This window comes from Salvelinus fontinalis, chromosome 28, assembly GCF_029448725.1.
Source record: "Salvelinus fontinalis isolate EN_2023a chromosome 28, ASM2944872v1, whole genome shotgun sequence".
NCBI classification, from domain to species: domain Eukaryota; kingdom Metazoa; phylum Chordata; class Actinopteri; order Salmoniformes; family Salmonidae; genus Salvelinus; species Salvelinus fontinalis.
This window is the reverse complement of record NC_074692.1, coordinates 42,061,322-42,080,498: the sequence shown is the minus strand read 5'-3', so window position 1 is coordinate 42,080,498 and position 19,177 is coordinate 42,061,322. Positions and strand designations below refer to the sequence as shown.

At 36.5% G+C, this 19,177-nt stretch overlaps 31 non-coding genes across 31 annotated transcripts; all 31 read right to left on the bottom strand.

Moving 5' to 3' along the window:
- Positions 1-143: 143 nt before the first annotated feature.
- On the bottom strand, positions 144-255 carry trnal-caa (transfer RNA leucine (anticodon CAA)). The gene is made up of 2 exons: positions 218-255; positions 144-189 (listed from the first exon to the last, which is right to left on the bottom strand). It is a non-coding gene; the product is annotated as a tRNA-Leu (tRNA).
- A 345-nt stretch (positions 256-600) lies between these two features.
- On the bottom strand, positions 601-712 carry trnal-caa (transfer RNA leucine (anticodon CAA)). The gene is made up of 2 exons: positions 675-712; positions 601-646 (listed from the first exon to the last, which is right to left on the bottom strand). It is a non-coding gene; the product is annotated as a tRNA-Leu (tRNA).
- Positions 713-1,056: 344 nt separating this feature from the next.
- Positions 1,057-1,168, bottom strand: trnal-caa (transfer RNA leucine (anticodon CAA)). Its single transcript has 2 exons — positions 1,131-1,168; positions 1,057-1,102 (listed from the first exon to the last, which is right to left on the bottom strand). It is a non-coding gene; the product is annotated as a tRNA-Leu (tRNA).
- Positions 1,169-1,515: 347 nt separating this feature from the next.
- Positions 1,516-1,627, bottom strand: trnal-caa (transfer RNA leucine (anticodon CAA)). Its single transcript has 2 exons — positions 1,590-1,627; positions 1,516-1,561 (listed from the first exon to the last, which is right to left on the bottom strand). It is a non-coding gene; the product is annotated as a tRNA-Leu (tRNA).
- A 346-nt stretch (positions 1,628-1,973) lies between these two features.
- On the bottom strand, positions 1,974-2,085 carry trnal-caa (transfer RNA leucine (anticodon CAA)). The gene is made up of 2 exons: positions 2,048-2,085; positions 1,974-2,019 (listed from the first exon to the last, which is right to left on the bottom strand). It is a non-coding gene; the product is annotated as a tRNA-Leu (tRNA).
- Positions 2,086-2,890: 805 nt separating this feature from the next.
- Positions 2,891-3,002, bottom strand: trnal-caa (transfer RNA leucine (anticodon CAA)). Its single transcript has 2 exons — positions 2,965-3,002; positions 2,891-2,936 (listed from the first exon to the last, which is right to left on the bottom strand). It is a non-coding gene; the product is annotated as a tRNA-Leu (tRNA).
- A 347-nt stretch (positions 3,003-3,349) lies between these two features.
- On the bottom strand, positions 3,350-3,461 carry trnal-caa (transfer RNA leucine (anticodon CAA)). The gene is made up of 2 exons: positions 3,424-3,461; positions 3,350-3,395 (listed from the first exon to the last, which is right to left on the bottom strand). It is a non-coding gene; the product is annotated as a tRNA-Leu (tRNA).
- Positions 3,462-3,807: 346 nt separating this feature from the next.
- trnal-caa (transfer RNA leucine (anticodon CAA)) lies at positions 3,808-3,919 on the bottom strand. The gene is made up of 2 exons: positions 3,882-3,919; positions 3,808-3,853 (listed from the first exon to the last, which is right to left on the bottom strand). It is a non-coding gene; the product is annotated as a tRNA-Leu (tRNA).
- Positions 3,920-4,724: 805 nt separating this feature from the next.
- On the bottom strand, positions 4,725-4,836 carry trnal-caa (transfer RNA leucine (anticodon CAA)). The gene is made up of 2 exons: positions 4,799-4,836; positions 4,725-4,770 (listed from the first exon to the last, which is right to left on the bottom strand). It is a non-coding gene; the product is annotated as a tRNA-Leu (tRNA).
- Positions 4,837-5,640: 804 nt separating this feature from the next.
- Positions 5,641-5,752, bottom strand: trnal-caa (transfer RNA leucine (anticodon CAA)). The gene is made up of 2 exons: positions 5,715-5,752; positions 5,641-5,686 (listed from the first exon to the last, which is right to left on the bottom strand). It is a non-coding gene; the product is annotated as a tRNA-Leu (tRNA).
- A 347-nt stretch (positions 5,753-6,099) lies between these two features.
- On the bottom strand, positions 6,100-6,211 carry trnal-caa (transfer RNA leucine (anticodon CAA)). Its single transcript has 2 exons — positions 6,174-6,211; positions 6,100-6,145 (listed from the first exon to the last, which is right to left on the bottom strand). It is a non-coding gene; the product is annotated as a tRNA-Leu (tRNA).
- Positions 6,212-9,765: 3,554 nt separating this feature from the next.
- Positions 9,766-9,877, bottom strand: trnal-caa (transfer RNA leucine (anticodon CAA)). The gene is made up of 2 exons: positions 9,840-9,877; positions 9,766-9,811 (listed from the first exon to the last, which is right to left on the bottom strand). It is a non-coding gene; the product is annotated as a tRNA-Leu (tRNA).
- Positions 9,878-10,222: 345 nt separating this feature from the next.
- On the bottom strand, positions 10,223-10,334 carry trnal-caa (transfer RNA leucine (anticodon CAA)). The gene is made up of 2 exons: positions 10,297-10,334; positions 10,223-10,268 (listed from the first exon to the last, which is right to left on the bottom strand). It is a non-coding gene; the product is annotated as a tRNA-Leu (tRNA).
- A 347-nt stretch (positions 10,335-10,681) lies between these two features.
- On the bottom strand, positions 10,682-10,793 carry trnal-caa (transfer RNA leucine (anticodon CAA)). The gene is made up of 2 exons: positions 10,756-10,793; positions 10,682-10,727 (listed from the first exon to the last, which is right to left on the bottom strand). It is a non-coding gene; the product is annotated as a tRNA-Leu (tRNA).
- A 347-nt stretch (positions 10,794-11,140) lies between these two features.
- On the bottom strand, positions 11,141-11,252 carry trnal-caa (transfer RNA leucine (anticodon CAA)). The gene is made up of 2 exons: positions 11,215-11,252; positions 11,141-11,186 (listed from the first exon to the last, which is right to left on the bottom strand). It is a non-coding gene; the product is annotated as a tRNA-Leu (tRNA).
- Positions 11,253-11,596: 344 nt separating this feature from the next.
- trnal-caa (transfer RNA leucine (anticodon CAA)) lies at positions 11,597-11,708 on the bottom strand. The gene is made up of 2 exons: positions 11,671-11,708; positions 11,597-11,642 (listed from the first exon to the last, which is right to left on the bottom strand). It is a non-coding gene; the product is annotated as a tRNA-Leu (tRNA).
- A 346-nt stretch (positions 11,709-12,054) lies between these two features.
- Positions 12,055-12,166, bottom strand: trnal-caa (transfer RNA leucine (anticodon CAA)). The gene is made up of 2 exons: positions 12,129-12,166; positions 12,055-12,100 (listed from the first exon to the last, which is right to left on the bottom strand). It is a non-coding gene; the product is annotated as a tRNA-Leu (tRNA).
- Positions 12,167-12,511: 345 nt separating this feature from the next.
- Positions 12,512-12,623, bottom strand: trnal-caa (transfer RNA leucine (anticodon CAA)). The gene is made up of 2 exons: positions 12,586-12,623; positions 12,512-12,557 (listed from the first exon to the last, which is right to left on the bottom strand). It is a non-coding gene; the product is annotated as a tRNA-Leu (tRNA).
- Positions 12,624-12,970: 347 nt separating this feature from the next.
- trnal-caa (transfer RNA leucine (anticodon CAA)) lies at positions 12,971-13,082 on the bottom strand. The gene is made up of 2 exons: positions 13,045-13,082; positions 12,971-13,016 (listed from the first exon to the last, which is right to left on the bottom strand). It is a non-coding gene; the product is annotated as a tRNA-Leu (tRNA).
- Positions 13,083-13,429: 347 nt separating this feature from the next.
- trnal-caa (transfer RNA leucine (anticodon CAA)) lies at positions 13,430-13,541 on the bottom strand. Its single transcript has 2 exons — positions 13,504-13,541; positions 13,430-13,475 (listed from the first exon to the last, which is right to left on the bottom strand). It is a non-coding gene; the product is annotated as a tRNA-Leu (tRNA).
- Positions 13,542-14,346: 805 nt separating this feature from the next.
- Positions 14,347-14,458, bottom strand: trnal-caa (transfer RNA leucine (anticodon CAA)). The gene is made up of 2 exons: positions 14,421-14,458; positions 14,347-14,392 (listed from the first exon to the last, which is right to left on the bottom strand). It is a non-coding gene; the product is annotated as a tRNA-Leu (tRNA).
- A 345-nt stretch (positions 14,459-14,803) lies between these two features.
- Positions 14,804-14,915, bottom strand: trnal-caa (transfer RNA leucine (anticodon CAA)). The gene is made up of 2 exons: positions 14,878-14,915; positions 14,804-14,849 (listed from the first exon to the last, which is right to left on the bottom strand). It is a non-coding gene; the product is annotated as a tRNA-Leu (tRNA).
- A 347-nt stretch (positions 14,916-15,262) lies between these two features.
- trnal-caa (transfer RNA leucine (anticodon CAA)) lies at positions 15,263-15,374 on the bottom strand. The gene is made up of 2 exons: positions 15,337-15,374; positions 15,263-15,308 (listed from the first exon to the last, which is right to left on the bottom strand). It is a non-coding gene; the product is annotated as a tRNA-Leu (tRNA).
- Positions 15,375-15,721: 347 nt separating this feature from the next.
- On the bottom strand, positions 15,722-15,833 carry trnal-caa (transfer RNA leucine (anticodon CAA)). Its single transcript has 2 exons — positions 15,796-15,833; positions 15,722-15,767 (listed from the first exon to the last, which is right to left on the bottom strand). It is a non-coding gene; the product is annotated as a tRNA-Leu (tRNA).
- A 345-nt stretch (positions 15,834-16,178) lies between these two features.
- Positions 16,179-16,290, bottom strand: trnal-caa (transfer RNA leucine (anticodon CAA)). Its single transcript has 2 exons — positions 16,253-16,290; positions 16,179-16,224 (listed from the first exon to the last, which is right to left on the bottom strand). It is a non-coding gene; the product is annotated as a tRNA-Leu (tRNA).
- Positions 16,291-16,637: 347 nt separating this feature from the next.
- On the bottom strand, positions 16,638-16,749 carry trnal-caa (transfer RNA leucine (anticodon CAA)). Its single transcript has 2 exons — positions 16,712-16,749; positions 16,638-16,683 (listed from the first exon to the last, which is right to left on the bottom strand). It is a non-coding gene; the product is annotated as a tRNA-Leu (tRNA).
- Positions 16,750-17,097: 348 nt separating this feature from the next.
- trnal-caa (transfer RNA leucine (anticodon CAA)) lies at positions 17,098-17,209 on the bottom strand. The gene is made up of 2 exons: positions 17,172-17,209; positions 17,098-17,143 (listed from the first exon to the last, which is right to left on the bottom strand). It is a non-coding gene; the product is annotated as a tRNA-Leu (tRNA).
- A 345-nt stretch (positions 17,210-17,554) lies between these two features.
- On the bottom strand, positions 17,555-17,666 carry trnal-caa (transfer RNA leucine (anticodon CAA)). Its single transcript has 2 exons — positions 17,629-17,666; positions 17,555-17,600 (listed from the first exon to the last, which is right to left on the bottom strand). It is a non-coding gene; the product is annotated as a tRNA-Leu (tRNA).
- A 347-nt stretch (positions 17,667-18,013) lies between these two features.
- On the bottom strand, positions 18,014-18,125 carry trnal-caa (transfer RNA leucine (anticodon CAA)). Its single transcript has 2 exons — positions 18,088-18,125; positions 18,014-18,059 (listed from the first exon to the last, which is right to left on the bottom strand). It is a non-coding gene; the product is annotated as a tRNA-Leu (tRNA).
- Positions 18,126-18,473: 348 nt separating this feature from the next.
- On the bottom strand, positions 18,474-18,585 carry trnal-caa (transfer RNA leucine (anticodon CAA)). Its single transcript has 2 exons — positions 18,548-18,585; positions 18,474-18,519 (listed from the first exon to the last, which is right to left on the bottom strand). It is a non-coding gene; the product is annotated as a tRNA-Leu (tRNA).
- A 345-nt stretch (positions 18,586-18,930) lies between these two features.
- trnal-caa (transfer RNA leucine (anticodon CAA)) lies at positions 18,931-19,042 on the bottom strand. The gene is made up of 2 exons: positions 19,005-19,042; positions 18,931-18,976 (listed from the first exon to the last, which is right to left on the bottom strand). It is a non-coding gene; the product is annotated as a tRNA-Leu (tRNA).
- Between the last annotated feature and the right edge of the window lie 135 nt (positions 19,043-19,177).

Genomic DNA, 19,177 nt, shown 5'->3' with positions numbered 1-19,177 from the left:
CGAACGATTATTCCCGTTTCATGTGTTTTCTGTTCTCAGATTATGACATCTATAAACTCTTAATCAATGTTCATGCGTTTTCCTTTCACCATTTGGAGAAATTCTCGGTGTTGACCAAAAGCTACTTTTTTAGGCAAAAGATGTGTCAGAAGAGGGATTTGAACCCTCGCCTCCAGTCGGAGACCAGAATACCCTTATAACCAGGAAGGTTTCTCACCTTGAGTCTGGCGCCTTAGACCACTCGGCCATCCTGACAACTATGTAACCTTAATATTAATATGTTTTTCAGGATTCTGTAACATAAAGTCTGATATGTCTGATGGAAACATGCAGAACTGAAGATACAAAGAACAGACAACAAAAAAATGCCAAAAGCAAATGAAAGATAGAGTAAAAACATTTTTGAAGGAAATTGAAGAAGTGAGTGAATTCTAAGCTAGGCATATGATGACCTGTATCGAACGATTATTCACGTTTCATGTGTTTTCTGTTCTCAAATTATGACATCTATCAAACTATTAATCACTGTTCATGTGTTTCCCTTTCAACCTTTGGAGAAATTCTCGGTGTTGACAAAAATATACTTTTTTAGACAAGTGCTGTCAGAAGAGGGATTTGAACCCTCGCCTCCAGTCAGAGACCAGAATACCCTTTCATCCAGGAAGGTTTCTCACCTTGAGTCTAGCGCCTTAGACCACTCGGCCATCCTGACAGCTAAAAAGCCATAAAATTCATATTTTTTCACGATTCTGTAACATAAAGTCTGATATGTCTGATGGAAAATTGCAGATCTTAAGATACAAAGAACAGACAACAAAAAAATGCCAAAAGCAAATGAAAGATAGAGTAAAAACAGTTTTTAAGGAAATTGAAGAAGTGAGTGAATTCTAAGCTAGGCATATGATGACCTGTATCGAACGATTATTCACGTTTCATGTGTTTTCTGTTCTCAAATTATGACATCTATCAAACTATTAATCACTGTTCATGTGTTTCCCTTTCAACCTTTGGAGAAATTCTCGGTGTTGACAAAAATATACTTTTTTAGACAAGTGCTGTCAGAAGAGGGATTTGAACCCTCGCCTCCAGTCAGAGACCAGAATACCCTTTCATCCAGGAAGGTTTCTCACCTTGAGTCTGGCGCCTTAGACCACTCGGCCATCCTGACTGCTATGAAGCCATAAAATTCATATTTTTCCACGATTCTGTAACATAAAGTCTGATATGTCTGATGGAAAATTGCAGATCTTAAGATACAAAGAACGGAAAAGAAAAAAATGTATAAAGGTAATGAAAGATATAGTAAAAAACATTTTTTTAAAGGAATTGATTAACTTTTTGAATTCTAACCTAGGCATATGATGACCTGTATCGAACCATTATTCCCGTTTCATGTGTTTTCTGTTCTCAGATTATGACATCTATAAACTCTTAATCACTGTTCATGCGTTTTCCTTTCACCATTTGGAGAATTTCTCGGTGTTGACCAAAAGCTACTTTTTTAGGCAAAAGCTGTGTCAGAAGAGGGATTTGAACCCTCGCCTCCAGTCGGAGACCAGAATACCCTTGTAACCAGGAAGGTTTCTCACCTTGAGTCTGGCGCCTTAGACCACTCGGCCATCCTGACAACTATGAAACCTTAATATTAATATGTTTTTCAGGATTCTGTAACATAAAGTCTGATATGTCTGATGGAAACATGCAGAACTGAAGATACAAAGAACAGACAACAAAAAAATGCCAAAAGCAAATGAAAGATAGAGTAAAAACATTTTTGAAGGAAATTGAAGAAGTGATTGAATTTTAAGCTAGGCATATGATTACCTGTATCGAACGATTATTCACGTTTCATGTGTTTTCTGTTCTCAAATTATGACATCTATCAAACTATTAATCACTGTTCATGTGTTTCCTATTTCAACCTTTGGAGAAATTCTCGGTGTTGACAAAAATATACTTTTTTAGGCAAGTGCTGTCAGAAGATGGATTTGAACCCTCGCCTCCAGTCAGAGACCAGAATACCATTACATCCAAGAAGGTTTCTCACCTTGAGTCTGGCGCCTTAGACCACTCGGCCATCCTGACAGCTATGAAGCCATAAATTTCATATTTTTTCACGATTCTGTAACATAAAGTCTGATATGTCTGATGGAAAATTGCAGATCTTAAGATACAAAGAACGGAAAAGAAAAAAATGTATAAAGGTAATGAAAGATATAGTGAAAAACATTTTTTTAAAGGAATTGAGTAACTTTTTGAATTCTAAACTAGGCATATGATGACCTGTATCGAACCATTATTCCAGTTTCATGTGTTTTCTGTTCTCAGATTATGACATCTATAAACTCTTAATCACTGTTCATGCGTTTTCCTTTCACCATTTGGAGAATTTCTCGGTGTTGACCAAAAGCTACTTTTTTATGCAAAAGATGTGTCAGAAGAGGGATTTCAACCCTCGCCTCCAGTCGGAGACCAGAATACCCTTATAACCAGGAAGGTTTCTCACCTTGAGTCTGGCGCCTTAGAACACTCGGCCATCCTGACAACTATGAAACCTTAATATTAATATGTTTTTCAGGATTCTGTAACATAAAGTCTGATATGTCTGATGGAAACATGCAGAACTGAAGATACAAAGAACAGACAACAAAAAAATGCCAAAAGCAAATGAAAGATAGAGTAAAAACATTTTTGAAGGAAATTGAAGAAGTGAGTGAATTCTAAGCTAGGCATATGATGACCGGTATCGAACGATTATTCACGTTTCATGTGTTTTCTGTTCTCAAATTATGACATCTATCAAACTATTAATCACTGTTCATGTGTTTCCTATTTCAACCTTTGGAGAAATTCTCGGTGTTGACAAAAATATACTTTTTTAGGCAAGTGCTGTCAGAAGAGGGATTTGAACCCTCGCCTCCAGTCAGAGACCAGAATACCCTTTCATCCAGGAAGGTTTCTCACCTTGAGTCTAGCGCCTTAGACCACTCGGCCATCCTGACTGCTATGAAGCCATAAAATTCATATTTTTCCACGATTCTGTAACATAAAGTCTGATATGTCTGATGGAAAATTGCAGATCTTAAGATACAAAGAACGGAAAAGAAAAAAATGTATAAAGGTAATGAAAGATATAGTAAAAAACATTTTTTTAAAGGAATTGATTAACTTTTTGAATTCTAACCTAGGCATATGATGACCTGTATCGAACCATTATTCCCGTTTCATGTGTTTTCTGTTCTCAGATTATGACATCTATAAACTCTTAATCACTGTTCATGCGTTTTCCTTTCACCATTTGGAGAATTTCTCGGTGTTGACCAAAAGCTACTTTTTTAGGCAAAAGCTGTGTCAGAAGAGGGATTTGAACCCTCGCCTCCAGTCGGAGACCAGAATACCCTTGTAACCAGGAAGGTTTCTCACCTTGAGTCTGGCGCCTTAGACCACTCGGCCATCCTGACAACTATGAAACCTTAATATTAATATGTTTTTCAGGATTCTGTAACATAAAGTCTGATATGTCTGATGGAAACATGCAGAACTGAAGATACAAAGAACAGACAACAAAAAAATGCCAAAAGCAAATGAAAGATAGAGTAAAAACAATTTTGAAGGAAATTGAAGAAGTGATTGAATTTTAAGCTAGGCATATGATTACCTGTATCGAACGATTATTCACGTTTCATGTGTTTTCTGTTCTCAAATTATGACATCTATCAAACTATTAATCACTGTTCATGTGTTTCCTATTTCAACCTTTGGAGAAATTCTCGGTGTTGACAAAAATATACTTTTTTAGGCAAGTGCTGTCAGAAGATGGATTTGAACCCTCGCCTCCAGTCAGAGACCAGAATACCATTACATCCAAGAAGGTTTCTCACCTTGAGTCTGGCGCCTTAGACCACTCGGCCATCCTGACAGCTATGAAGCCATAAATTTCATATTTTTTCACGATTCTGTAACATAAAGTCTGATATGTCTGATGGAAAATTGCAGATCTTAAGATACAAAGAACGGAAAAGAAAAAAATGTATAAAGGTAATGAAAGATATAGTGAAAAACATTTTTTTAAAGGAATTGAGTAACTTTTTGAATTCTAAACTAGGCATATGATGACCTGTATCGAACCATTATTCCAGTTTCATGTGTTTTCTGTTCTCAGATTATGACATCTATAAACTCTTAATCACTGTTCATGCGTTTTCCTTTCACCATTTGGAGAATTTCTCGGTGTTGACCAAAAGCTACTTTTTTATGCAAAAGATGTGTCAGAAGAGGGATTTCAACCCTCGCCTCCAGTCGGAGACCAGAATACCATTATAACCAGGAAGGTTTCTCACCTTGAGTCTGGCGCCTTAGAACACTCGGCCATCCTGACAACTATGAAACCTTAATATTAATATGTTTTTCATTATTCTGTAACATAAAGTCTGATATGTCTGATGGAAACATGCAGAACTGAAGATACAAAGAACAGACAACAAAAAAATGCCAAAAGCAAATGAAAGATAGAGTAAAAACATTTTTGAAGGAAATTGAAGAAGTGAGTGAATTCTAAGCTAGGCATATGATGACCGGTATCGAACGATTATTCACGTTTCATGTGTTTTCTGTTCTCAAATTATGACATCTATCAAACTATTAATCACTGTTCATGTGTTTCCTATTTCAACCTTTGGAGAAATTCTCGGTGTTGACAAAAATATACTTTTTTAGGCAAGTGCTGTCAGAAGATGGATTTGAACCCTCGCCTCCAGTCAGAGACCAGAATACCATTACATCCAAGAAGGTTTCTCACCTTGAGTCTGGCGCCTTAGACCACTCGGCCATCCTGACAGCTATGAAGCCATAAATTTCATATTTTTTCACGATTCTGTAACATAAAGTCTGATATGTCTGATGGAAAATTGCAGATCTTAAGATACAAAGAACGGAAAAGAAAAAAATGTATAAAGGTAATGAAAGATATAGTGAAAAACATTTTTTTAAAGGAATTGAGTAACTTTTTGAATTCTAAACTAGGCATATGATGACCTGTATCGAACCATTATTCCAGTTTCATGTGTTTTCTGTTCTCAGATTATGACATCTATAAACTCTTAATCACTGTTCATGCGTTTTCCTTTCACCATTTGGAGAATTTCTCGGTGTTGACCAAAAGCTACTTTTTTATGCAAAAGATGTGTCAGAAGAGGGATTTCAACCCTCGCCTCCAGTCGGAGACCAGAATACCCTTATAACCAGGAAGGTTTCTCACCTTGAGTCTGGCGCCTTAGAACACTCGGCCATCCTGACAACTATGAAACCTTAATATTAATATGTTTTTCAGGATTCTGTAACATAAAGTCTGATATGTCTGATGGAAACATGCAGAACTGAAGATACAAAGAACAGACAACAAAAAAATGCCAAAAGCAAATGAAAGATAGAGTAAAAACATTTTTGAAGGAAATTGAAGAAGTGAGTGAATTCTAAGCTAGGCATATGATGACCTGTATCGAACGATTATTCACGTTTCATGTGTTTTCTGTTCTCAAATTATGACATCTATCAAACTATTAATCACTGTTCATGTGTTTCCCTTTCAACCTTTGGAGAAATTCTCGGTGTTGACAAAAATATACTTTTTTAGACAAGTGCTGTCAGAAGAGGGATTTGAACCCTCGCCTCCAGTCAGAGACCAGAATACCCTTTCATCCAGGAAGGTTTCTCACCTTGAGTCTGGCGCCTTAGACCACTCGGCCATCCTGACTGCTATGAAGCCATAAAATTCATATTTTTCCACGATTCTGTAACATAAAGTCTGATATGTCTGATGGAAAATTGCAGATCTTAAGATACAAAGAACGGAAAAGAAAAAAATGTATAAAGGTAATGAAAGATATAGTAAAAAACATTTTTTTAAAGGAATTGATTAACTTTTTGAATTCTAACCTAGGCATATGATGACCTGTATCGAACCATTATTCCCGTTTCATGTGTTTTCTGTTCTCAGATTATGACATCTATAAACTCTTAATCACTGTTCATGCGTTTTCCTTTCACCATTTGGAGAATTTCTCGGTGTTGACCAAAAGCTACTTTTTTAGGCAAAAGCAGTGTCAGAAGAGGGATTTGAACCCTCGCCTCCAGTCGGAGACCAGAATACCCTTGTAACCAGGAAGGTTTCTCACCTTGAGTCTGGCGCCTTAGACCACTCGGCCATCCTGACAACTATGAAACCTTAATATTAATATGTTTTTCAGGATTCTGTAACATAAAGTCTGATATGTCTGATGGAAACATGCAGAACTGAAGATACAAAGAACAGACAACAAAAAAATGCCAAAAGCAAATGAAAGATAGAGTAAAAACATTTTTGAAGGAAATTGAAGAAGTGATTGAATTTTAAGCTAGGCATATGATTACCTGTATCGAACGATTATTCACGTTTCATGTGTTTTCTGTTCTCAAATTATGACATCTATCAAACTATTAATCACTGTTCATGTGTTTCCTATTTCAACCTTTGGAGAAATTCTCGGTGTTGACAAAAATATACTTTTTTAGGCAAGTGCTGTCAGAAGATGGATTTGAACCCTCGCCTCCAGTCAGAGACCAGAATACCATTACATCCAAGAAGGTTTCTCACCTTGAGTCTGGCGCCTTAGACCACTCGGCCATCCTGACAGCTATGAAGCCATAAATTTCATATTTTTTCACGATTCTGTAACATAAAGTCTGATATGTCTGATGGAAAATTGCAGATCTTAAGATACAAAGAACGGAAAAGAAAAAAATGTATAAAGGTAATGAAAGATATAGTGAAAAACATTTTTTTAAAGGAATTGAGTAACTTTTTGAATTCTAAACTAGGCATATGATGACCTGTATCGAACCATTATTCCAGTTTCATGTGTTTTCTGTTCTCAGATTATGACATCTATAAACTCTTAATCACTGTTCATGCGTTTTCCTTTCACCATTTGGAGAATTTCTCGGTGTTGACCAAAAGCTACTTTTTTATGCAAAAGATGTGTCAGAAGAGGGATTTCAACCCTCGCCTCCAGTCGGAGACCAGAATACCCTTATAACCAGGAAGGTTTCTCACCTTGAGTCTGGCGCCTTAGAACACTCGGCCATCCTGACAACTATGAAACCTTAATATTAATATGTTTTTCAGGATTCTGTAACATAAAGTCTGATATGTCTGATGGAAACATGCAGAACTGAAGATACAAAGAACAGACAACAAAAAAATGCCAAAAGCAAATGAAAGATAGAGTAAAAACATTTTTGAAGGAAATTGAAGAAGTGAGTGAATTCTAAGCTAGGCATATGATGACCGGTATCGAACGATTATTCACGTTTCATGTGTTTTCTGTTCTCAAATTATGACATCTATCAAACTATTAATCACTGTTCATGTGTTTCCTATTTCAACCTTTGGAGAAATTCTCGGTGTTGACAAAAATATACTTTTTTAGGCAAGTGCTGTCAGAAGATGGATTTGAACCCTCGCCTCCAGTCAGAGACCAGAATACCATTACATCCAAGAAGGTTTCTCACCTTGAGTCTGGCGCCTTAGACCACTCGGCCATCCTGACAGCTATGAAGCCATAAATTTCATATTTTTTCACGATTCTGTAACATAAAGTCTGATATGTCTGATGGAAAATTGCAGATCTTAAGATACAAAGAACGGAAAAGAAAAAAATGTATAAAGGTAATGAAAGATATAGTGAAAAACATTTTTTTAAAGGAATTGAGTAACTTTTTGAATTCTAAACTAGGCATATGATGACCTGTATCGAACCATTATTCCAGTTTCATGTGTTTTCTGTTCTCAGATTATGACATCTATAAACTCTTAATCACTGTTCATGCGTTTTCCTTTCACCATTTGGAGAATTTCTCGGTGTTGACCAAAAGCTACTTTTTTATGCAAAAGATGTGTCAGAAGAGGGATTTCAACCCTCGCCTCCAGTCGGAGACCAGAATACCCTTATAACTAGGAAGGTTTCTCACCTTGAGTCTGGCGCCTTAGAACACTCGGCCATCCTGACAACTATGAAACCTTAATATTAATATGTTTTTCAGGATTCTGTAACATAAAGTCTGATATGTCTGATGGAAACATGCAGAACTGAAGATACAAAGAACAGACAACAAAAAAATGCCAAAAGCAAATGAAAGATAGAGTAAAAACATTTTTGAAGGAAATTGAAGAAGTGAGTGAATTCTAAGCTAGGCATATGATGACCGGTATCGAACGATTATTCACGTTTCATGTGTTTTCTGTTCTCAAATTATGACATCTATCAAACTATTAATCACTGTTCATGTGTTTCCCTTTCAACCTTTGGAGAAATTCTCGGTGTTGACAAAAATTTTCTTTTTTAGGCAAGTGCTGTCAGAAGATGGATTTGAACCCTCGCCTCCAGTCAGAGACCAGAATACCATTACATCCAAGAAGGTTTCTCACCTTGAGTCTGGCGCCTTAGACCACTCGGCTATCCTGACAGCTATGAAGCCATAAATTTCATATTTTTTCACGATTCTGTAACATAAAGTCTGATATGTCTGATGGAAAATTGCAGATCTTAAGATACAAAGAACGGAAAAGAAAAAAATGTATAAAGGTAATGAAAGATATAGTGAAAAACATTTTTTTAAAGGAATTGAGTAACTTTTTGAATTCTAAACTAGGCATATGATGACCTGTATCGAACCATTATTCCAGTTTCATGTGTTTTCTGTTCTCAGATTATGACATCTATAAACTCTTAATCACTGTTCATGCGTTTTCCTTTCACCATTTGGAGAATTTCTCGGTGTTGACCAAAAGCTACTTTTTTATGCAAAAGATGTGTCAGAAGAGGGATTTCAACCCTCGCCTCCAGTCGGAGACCAGAATACCCTTATAACCAGGAAGGTTTCTCACCTTGAGTCTGGCGCCTTAGAACACTCGGCCATCCTGACAACTATGAAACCTTAATATTAATATGTTTTTCAGGATTCTGTAACATAAAGTCTGATATGTCTGATGGAAACATGCAGAACTGAAGATACAAAGAACAGACAACAAAAAAATGCCAAAAGCAAATGAAAGATAGAGTAAAAACATTTTTGAAGGAAATTGAAGAAGTGAGTGAATTCTAAGCTAGGCATATGATGACCTGTATCGAACAATTATTCACGTTTCATGTGTTTTCTGTTCTCAAATTATGACATCTATCAAACTATTAATCACTGTTCATGTGTTTCCCTTTCAACCTTTGGAGAAATTCTCGGTGTTGACAAAAACATACTTTTTTAGGCAAGAGCTGTCAGAAGAGGGATTTGAACCCTCGCCTCCAGTCAGAGACCAGAATACCCTTACATCCAAGAAGGTTTCTCACCTTGAGTCTGGCGCCTCAGACCACTCTGCCATCCTGACAGCTATGAAGCCCTAAAATTCATATTTTTTCACGATTCTGTAACATAAAGTCTGATATGTCTGATGGAAAATTGCAGATCTTATGATACAAAGAACGGAAAAGAAAAAAATGTATAAAGGTAATGAAAGATATAGTAAAAAACATTTTTTTAAAGGAATTTAGTAACTTTTTGAATTCTAAACTAGGCATATGATGACCTGTATCGAACCTTTATTCCCGTTTCATGTGTTTTCTGTTCTCAGATTATGACATCTGTAAACTCTTAATCACTGTTCATGCGTTTTCCTTTCACCATTTGGAGAATTTCTCGGTGTTGACCAAAAGCTACTTTTTTAGGCAAAAGATGTGTCAGAAGAGGGATTTGAACCCTCGCCTCCAGTCGGAGACCAGAATACCCTTATAACCAGGAAGGTTTCTCACCTTGAGTCTGGCGCCTTAGACCACTCGGCCATCCTGACAACTATGAAACCTTAATATTAATATGTTTTTCAGGATTCTGTAACATAAAGTCTGATATGTCTAATGGAAACATGCAGAACTGAAGATACAAAGAACAGACAACAAAAAAATGCCAAAAGCAAATGAAAGATAGAGTAAAAACATTTTTTAAGGAAATTGAAGAAGTGAGTGAATTCTAAGCTAGGCATATGATGACCTGTATCGAACGATTATTCACGTTTCATGTGTTTTCTGTTCTCAAATTATGACATCTATCAAACTATTAATCACTGTTCATGTGTTTCCCTTTCAACCTTTGGAGAAATTCTCGGTGTTGACAAAAATATACTTTTTTAGACAAGTGCTGTCAGAAGAGGGATTTGAACCCTCGCCTCCAGTCAGAGACCAGAATACCCTTACATCCAGGAAGGTTTCTCACCTTGAGTCTGGCGCCTTAGACCACTCGGCCATCCTGACTGCTATGAAGCCATAAAATTCATATTTTTCCACGATTCTGTAACATAAAGTCTGATATGTCTGACGGAAAATTGCAGATCTTAAGATACAAAGAACGGAAAAGAAAAAAATGTATAAAGGTAATGAAAGATATAGTAAAAAACATTTTTTTAAAGGAATTGAGTAACTTTTTGAATTCTAAACTAGGCATATGATGACCTGTATCGAACCATTATTCCCGTTTCATGTGTTTTCTGTTCTCAGATTATGACATCTATAAACTCTTAATCACTGTTCATGCGTTTTCCTTTCACCATTTGGAGAATTTCTCGGTGTTGACCAAAAGCTACTTTTTTAGGCAAAAGCTGTGTCAGAAGAGGGATTTGAACCCTCGCCTCCAGTCGGAGACCAGAATACCCTTGTAACCAGGAAGGTTTCTCACCTTGAGTCTGGCGCCTTAGACCACTCGGCCATCCTGACAGCTATGAAGCCATAAAATTCATATTTTTTCACGATTCTGTAACATAAAGTCTGATATGTCTGATGGAAAATTGCAGAACTTAAGATACAAAGAACGGAAAAGAAAAAAATGTATAATGGTAATGAAAGATATAGTGAATTTTTTTTTTTTAAAGGAATTGAGTAACTTTTTGAATTCTAAACTAGGCATATGATGACCTGTATCGAACCATTATTCCAGTTTCATGTGTTTTCTGTTCTCAGATTATGACATCTATAAACTCTTAATCACTGTTCATGCGTTTTCCTTTCACCATTTGGAGAATTTCTCGGTGTTGACCAAAAGCTACTTTTTTAGGCAAAAGATGTGTCAGAAGAGGGATTTGAACCCTCGCCTCCAATCGGAGACCAGAATACCCTTATAACCAGGAAGGTTTCTCACCTTGAGTCTGGCGCCTTAGACCACTCGGCCATCCTGACAACTATGAAACCTTAATATTAATATGTTTTTCAGGATTCTGTAACATAAAGTCTGATATGTCTGATGGAAACATGCAGAACTGAAGATACAAAGAACAGACAACAAAAAAATGCCAAAAGCAAATGAAAGATAGAGTAAAAACATTTTTGAAGGAAATTGAAGAAGTGAGTGAATTCTAAGCTAGGCATATGATGACCTGTATCGAACGATTATTCACGTTTCATGTGTTTTCTGTTCTCAAATTATGACATCTATCAAACTATTAATCACTGTTCATGTGTTTCCCTTTCAACCTTTGGAGAAATTCTCGGTGTTGACAAAAAATACTTTTTTAGGCAAGTGCTGTCAGAAGAGGGATTTGAACCCTCGCCTCCAGTCAGAGACCAGAATACCCTTACATCCAAGAAGGTTTCTCACCTTGAGTCTGGCGCCTTAGACCACTCGGCCATCCTGACAGCTATGAAGCCATAAAATTCTTATTTTTTCACGATTCTGTAACATAAAGTCTGATATGTCTGATGGAAAATTGCAGATCTTATGATACAAAGAACGGAAAAGAAAAAAATGTATAAAGGTAATGAAAGATATAGTAAAAAACATTTTTTAAAGGAATTTAGTAACTTTTTGAATTCTAAACTAGGCATATGATGACCTGTATCGAACCATTATTCCCGTTTCATGTGTTTTCTGTTCTCAGATTATGACATCTGTAAACTCTTAATCTCTGTTCATGCGTTTTCCTTTCACCATTTGGAGAATTTCTCGGTGTTGACCAAAAGCTACTTTTTTAGGCAAAAGATGTGTCAGAAGAGGGATTTGAACCCTCGCCTCCAGTCGGAGACCAGAATACCCTTATAACCAGGAAGGTTTCTCACCTTGAGTCTGGCGCCTTAGACCACTCGGCCATCCTGACAACTACGAAACCTTAATATTAATATGTTTTTCAGGATTCTGTAACATAAAGTCTGATATGTCTAATGGAAACATGCAGAACTGAAGATACAAAGAACAGACAACAAAAAAATGCCAAAAGCAAATGAAAGATAGAGTAAAAACATTTTTTAAGGAAATTGAAGAAGTGAGTGAATTCTAAGCTAGGCATATGATGACCTGTATCGAACGATTATTCACGTTTCATGTGTTTTCTGTTCTCAAATTATGACATCTATCAAACTGTTAATCACTGTTCATGTGTTTCCCTTTCAACCTTTGGAGAAATTCTCGGTGTTGACAAAAATTTACTTTTTTAGACAAGTGCTGTCAGAAGAGGGATTTGACCCCTCGCCTCCAGTCAGAGACCAGAATACCCTTACATCCAGGAAGGTTTCTCACCTTGAGTCTGGCGCCTTAGACCACTCGGCCATCCTGACTGCTATGAAGCCATAAAATTCATATTTTTCCACGATTCTGTAACATAAAGTCTGATATGTCTGACGGAAAATTGCAGATCTTAAGATACAAAGAACGGAAAAGAAAAAAATTTATAAAGGTAATGAAAGATATAGTAAAAAACATTTTTTTAAAGGAATTGAGTAACTTTTTGAATTCTAAACTAGGCATATGATGACCTGTATCGAACCATTATTCCCGTTTCATGTGTTTTCTGTTCTCAGATTATGACATCTATAAACTCTTAATCACTGTTCATGCGTTTTCCTTTCACCATTTGGAGAATTTCTCGGTGTTGACCAAAAGCTACTTTTTTAGGCAAAAGCTGTGTCAGAAGAGGGATTTGAACCCTCGCCTCCAGTCGGAGACCAGAATACCCTTGTAACCAGGAAGGTTTCTCTCCTTGAGTCTGGCGCCTTAGACCACTCGGCCATCCTGACAGCTATGAAGCCATAAAATTCATATTTTTTCACGATTCTGTAACATAAAGTCTGATATGTCTGATGGAAAATTGCAGAACTTAAGATACAAAGAACGGAAAAGAAAAAAATGTATAAAGGTAATGAAAGATATAGTGAATTTTTTTTTTTTAAAGGAATTGAGTAACTTTTTGAATTCTAAACTAGGCATATGATGACCTGTATCGAACCATTATTCCAGTTTCATGTGTTTTCTGTTCTCAGATTATGACATCTATAAACTCTTAATCACTGTTCATGCGTTTTCCTTTCACCATTTGGAGAATTTCTCGGTGTTGACCAAAAGCTACTTTTTTAGGCAAAAGATGTGTCAGAAGAGGGATTTGAACCCTCGCCTCCAGTCGGAGACCAGAATACCCTTATAACCAGGAAGGTTTCTCACCTTGAGTCTGGCGCCTTAGACCACTCGGCGATCCTGACAACTATGAAACCTTAATATTAATATGTTTTTCAGGATTCTGTAACATAAAGTCTGATATGTCTGATGGAAACATGCAGAACTGAAGATACAAAGAACAGACAACAAAAAAATGCCAAAAGCAAATGAAAGATAGAGTAAAAACATTTTTGAAGGAAATTGAAGAAGTGAGTGAATTCTAAGCTAGGCATATGATGACCTGTATCGAACGATTATTCACGTTTCATATGTTTTCTGTTCTCAAACTATGACATCTATCAAACTATTAATCACTGTTCATGTGTTTCCCTTACAACCTTTGGAGAAATTCTCGGTGTTGACAAAAATATACTTTTTTAGGCAAGTGCTGTCAGAAGAGGGATTTTAACCCTCGCCTCCAGTCAGAGACCAGAATACCCTTACATCCAAGAAGGTTTCTCACCTTGAGTCTGGCTCCTTAGACCACTCGGCCATCCTGACAGCTATGAAGCCATAAAATTCATATTTTTTCACGATTCTGTAACATAAAGTCTGATATGTCTGATGGAAAATTGCAGATCTTATGATACAAAGAACGGAAAAGAAAAAAAATGTATAAAGGTAATGAAAGATATAGTAAAAAACATTTTTTTAAAGGAATTTAGTAACTTTTTGAATTCTAAACTAGGCATATGATGACCTGTATCGAACCATTATTCCCTTTTCATGTGTTTTCTGTTCTCAGATTATGACATCTGTAAACTCTTAATCACTGTTCATGCGTTTTCCTTTCACCATTTGGAGAATTTCTCGGTGTTGACCAAAAGCTACTTTTTTAGGCAAAAGATGTGTCAGAAGAGGGATTTGAACCCTCGCCTCCATTCGGAGACCAGAATACCCTTATAACCAGGAAGGTTTCTCACCTTGAGTCTGACGCCTTAGACCACTCGGCCATCCTGACAACTACGAAACCTTAATATTAATATGTTTTTCAGGATTCTGTAACATAAAGTCTGATATGTCTAATGGAAACATGCAGAACTGAAGATACAAAGAACAGACAACAAAAAAATGCCAAAAGCAAATGAAAGATAGAGTAAAAACATTTTTTAAGGAAATTGAAGAAGTGAGTGAATTCTAAGCTAGGCATATGATGACCTGTATCGAACGATTATTCACGTTTCATGTGTTTTCTGTTCTCAAATTATGACATCTATCAAACTATTAATCACTGTTCATGTGTTTCCCTTTCAACCTTTGGAGAAATTCTCGGTGTTGACAAAAATATACTTTTTTGGACAAGTGATGTCAGAAGAGGGATTTGAACCCTCGCCTCCAGTCAGAGACCAGAATACCCTTACATCCAGGAAGGTTTCTCACCTTGAGTCTGGCGCCTTAGACCACTCGGCCATCCTGACTGCTATGAAGCCATAAAATTCATATTTTTCCACGATTCTGTAACATAAAGTCTGATATGTCTGACGGAAAATTGCAGATCTTAAGATACAAAGAACGGAAAAGAAAAAAATGTATAAAGGTAATGAAAGATATAGTAAAAAACATTTTTTTAAAGGAATTGAGTAACTTTTTGAATTCTAAACTAGGCATATGATGACCTGTATCGAACCATTATTCCCGTTTCATGTGTTTTCTGTTCTCAGATTATGACATCTATAAACTCTTAATCACTGTTCATGCGTTTTCCTTTCACCATTTGGAGAATTTCTCGGTGTTGACCAAATTCTACTTTTTTAGGCAAAAGCTGTGTCAGAAGAGGGATTTGAACCCTCGCCTCCAGTCGGAGACCAGAATACCCTTGTAACCAGGAAGGTTTCTCACCTTGAGTCTGGCGCCTTAGACCACTCGGCCATCCTGACAGCTATGAAGCCATAAAATTCATATTTTTTCACGATTCTGTAACATAAAGTCTGATATGTCTGATGGAAAATTGCAGAACTTAAGATACAAAGAACGGAAAAGAAAAAAATGTATAAAGGTAATGAAAGATATAGTGAATCTTTTTTTTTTAAAGGAATTGAGTAACTTTTTGAATTCTAAACTAGGCATATGATGACCTGTATCGAACCATTATTCCAGTTTCATGTGTTTTCTGTTCTCAGATTATGACATCTATAAACTCTTAATCACTGTTCATGCGTTTTCCTTTCACCATTTGGAGAATTTCTCGGTGTTGACCAAAAGCTACTTTTTTAGGCAAAAGATGTGTCAGAAGAGGGATTTGAACCCTCGCCTCCAGTCGGAGACCAGAATACCCTTATAACCAGGAAGGTTTCTCACCTTGAGTCTGGCGCCTTAGACCACTCGGCCATCCTGACAACTATGAAACCTTAATATTAATATGTTTTTCAGGATTCTGTAACATAAAGTCTGATATGTCTAATGGAAACATGCAGAACTGAAGATACAAAGAACAGACAACAAAAAAATGCCAAAAGCAAATGAAAGATAGAGTAAAAACATTTTTGAAGGAAATTGAAGAAGTCAGTGAATTCTAAGCTAGGCATATGATGACCTGTATCGAACGATTATTCACGTTTCATGTGTTTTCTGTTCTCAAATTATGACATCTATCAAACTATTAATCACTGTTCATGTGTTTCCCTTTCAACCTTTGGAGAAATTCTCGGTGTTGACAAAAATATACTTTTTTAGACAAGTGCTGTCAGAAGAGGGATTTGAACCCTCGCCTCCAATCAGAGACCAGAATACCCTTACATCCAGGAAGGTTTCTCACCTTGAGTCTGGCGCCTTAGACCACCCGGCCATCCTGACTGCTATGAAGCCATAAAATTCATATTTTTCCACTATTCTGTAACATAAAGTCTGATATGTCTGACGGAAAATTGCAGATCTTAAGATACAAAGAACGGAAAAGAAAAAAATGTATGAAGGTAATGAAAGATATAGTAAAAAACATTTTTTTAAAGGAATTGAGTAACTTTTTGAATTCTAAACTAGGCATATGATGACCTGTATCGAACCATTATTCCCGTTTCATGTGTTTTCTGTTCTCAGATTATGACATCTATAAACTCTTAATCACTGTTCATGCGTTTTCCTTTCACCATTTGGAGAATTTCTCGGTGTTGACCAAAAGCTACTTTTTTAGGCAAAAGCTGTGTCAGAAGAGGGATTTGAACCCTCGCCTCCAGTCGGAGAACAGAATACCCTTGTAACCAGGAAGGTTTCTCACCTTGAGTCTGGCGCCTTAGACCACTCGGCCATCCTGACAGCTTATGAAGCCATAAAATTCATATTTTTTCACGATTCTGTAACATAAAGTCTGATATGTCTGATGGAAAATTGCAGAACTTAAGATACAAAGAACGGAAAAGAAAAAAATGTATAAAGGTAATGAAAGATATAGTGAATTTTTTTTTTTTAAAGGAATTGAGTAACTTTTTGAATTCTAAACTAGGCATATGATGACCTGTATCGAACCATTATTCCAGTTTCATGTGTTTTCTGTTCTCAGATTATGACATCTATAAACTCTTAATCACTGTTCATGCGTTTTCCTTTCACCATTTGGAGAATTTCTCGGTGTTGACCAAAAGCTACTTTTTTAGGCAAAAGATGTGTCAGAAGAGGGATTTGAACCCTCGCCTCCAGTCGGAGACCAGAATACCCTCATAACCAGGAAGGTTTCTCACCTTGAGTCTGGCGCCTTAGACCACTCGGCCATCCTGACAACTATGAAACCTTAATATTAATATGTTTTTCAGGATTCTGTAACATAAAGTCTGATATGTCTGATGGAAACATGCAGAACTGAAGATACAAAGAACAGACAACAAAAAAATGCCAAAAGCAAATGAAAGATAGAGTAAAAACATTTTTTAAGGAAATTGAAGAAGTGAGTGAATTCTAAGCTAGGCATATGATGACCTGTATCGAACGATTATTCACGTTTCATGTGTTTTCTGTTCTCAAATTATGACATCTATCAAACTATTAATCACTGTTCATGTGTTTCCCTTTCAACCTTTGGAGAAATTCTCGGTGTTGACAAAAATATACTTTTTTAGACAAGTGCTGTCAGAAGAGGGATTTGAACCCTCGCCTCCAATCAGAGACCAGAATACCCTTACATCCAGGAAGGTTTCTCACCTTGAGTCTGGCGCCTTAGACCACTCGGCCATCCTGACTGCTATGAAGCCATAAAATTCATATTTTTCCACTATTCTGTAACATAAAGTCTGATATGTCTGACGGAAAATTGCAGATCTTAAGATACAAAGAACGGAAAAGAAAAAAATGTATAAAGGTAATGAAAGATATAGTAAAAAACATTTTTTTAAAGGAATTGAGTAACTTTTTGAATTCTAAACTAGGCATATGATGACCTGTATCGAACCATTATTCCCGTTTCATGTGTTTTCTGTTCTCAGATTATGACATCTATAAACTCTTAATCACTGTTCATGCGTTTTCCTTTCACCATTTGGAGAATTTCTCGGTGTTGACCAAAAGCTACTTTTTTAGGCAAAAGCTGTGTCAGAAGAGGGATTTGAACCCTCGCCTCCTGTCGGAGACCAGAATACCCTTGTAACCAGGAAGGTTTCTCACCTTGAGTCTGGCGCCTTAGACCACTCGGCCATCCTGACAGCTTATGAAGCCATAAAATTCATATTTTTTCACGATTCTGTAACATAAAGTCTGATATGTCTGATGGAAAATTGCAGAACTTAAGATACAAAGAACGGAAAAGAAAAAAATGTATAAAGGTAATGAAAGATATAGTGAATTTTTTTTTTTTAAAGGAATTGAGTAACTTTTTGAATTCTAAACTAGGCATATGATGACCTGTATCGAACCATTATTCCAGTTTCATGTGTTTTCTGTTCTCAGATTATGACATCTATAAACTCTTAATCACTGTTCATGCGTTTTCCTTTCACCATTTGGAGAATTTCTCGGTGTTGACCAAAAGCTACTTTTTTAGGCAAAAGATGTGTCAGAAGAGGGATTTGAACCCTCGCCTCCAGTCGGAGACCAGAATACCCTTATAACCAGGAAGGTTTCTCACCTTGAGTCTGGCGCCTTAGACCACTCGGCCATCCTGACAACTATGAAACCTTAATATTAATATGTTTTTCAGGATTCTGTAACATAAAGTCTGATATGTCTGATGGAAACATGCAGAACTGAAGATACAAAGAACAGACAACAAAAAAATGCCAAAAGCAAATGAAAGATAGAGTAAAAACATTTTTGAAGGAAATTGAAGAAGTGAGTGAATTCTAAGCTAGGCATATGATGACCTGTATCGAACGATTATTCACGTTTCATGTGTTTTCTGTTCTCAAATTATGACATCTATCAAACTATTAATCACTGTTCATGTGTTTCCCTTTCAACCTTTGGAGAAATTCTCGGTGTTGACAAAAATATACTTTTTTAGGCAAGTGCTGTCAGAAGAGGGATTTGAACCCTCGCCTCCAGTCAGAGACCAGAATACCCTTACATCCAAGAAGGTTTCTCACCTTGAGTCTGGCGCCTTAGACCACTCGGCCATCCTGACAGCTATGAAGCCATAAATTTCATATTTTTTCACGATTCTGTAACATAAAGTCTGATATGTCTGATGGAAAATTGCAGATCTTAAGATACAAAGAACGGAAAAGAAAAAAATGTATAAAGGTAATGAAAGATATAG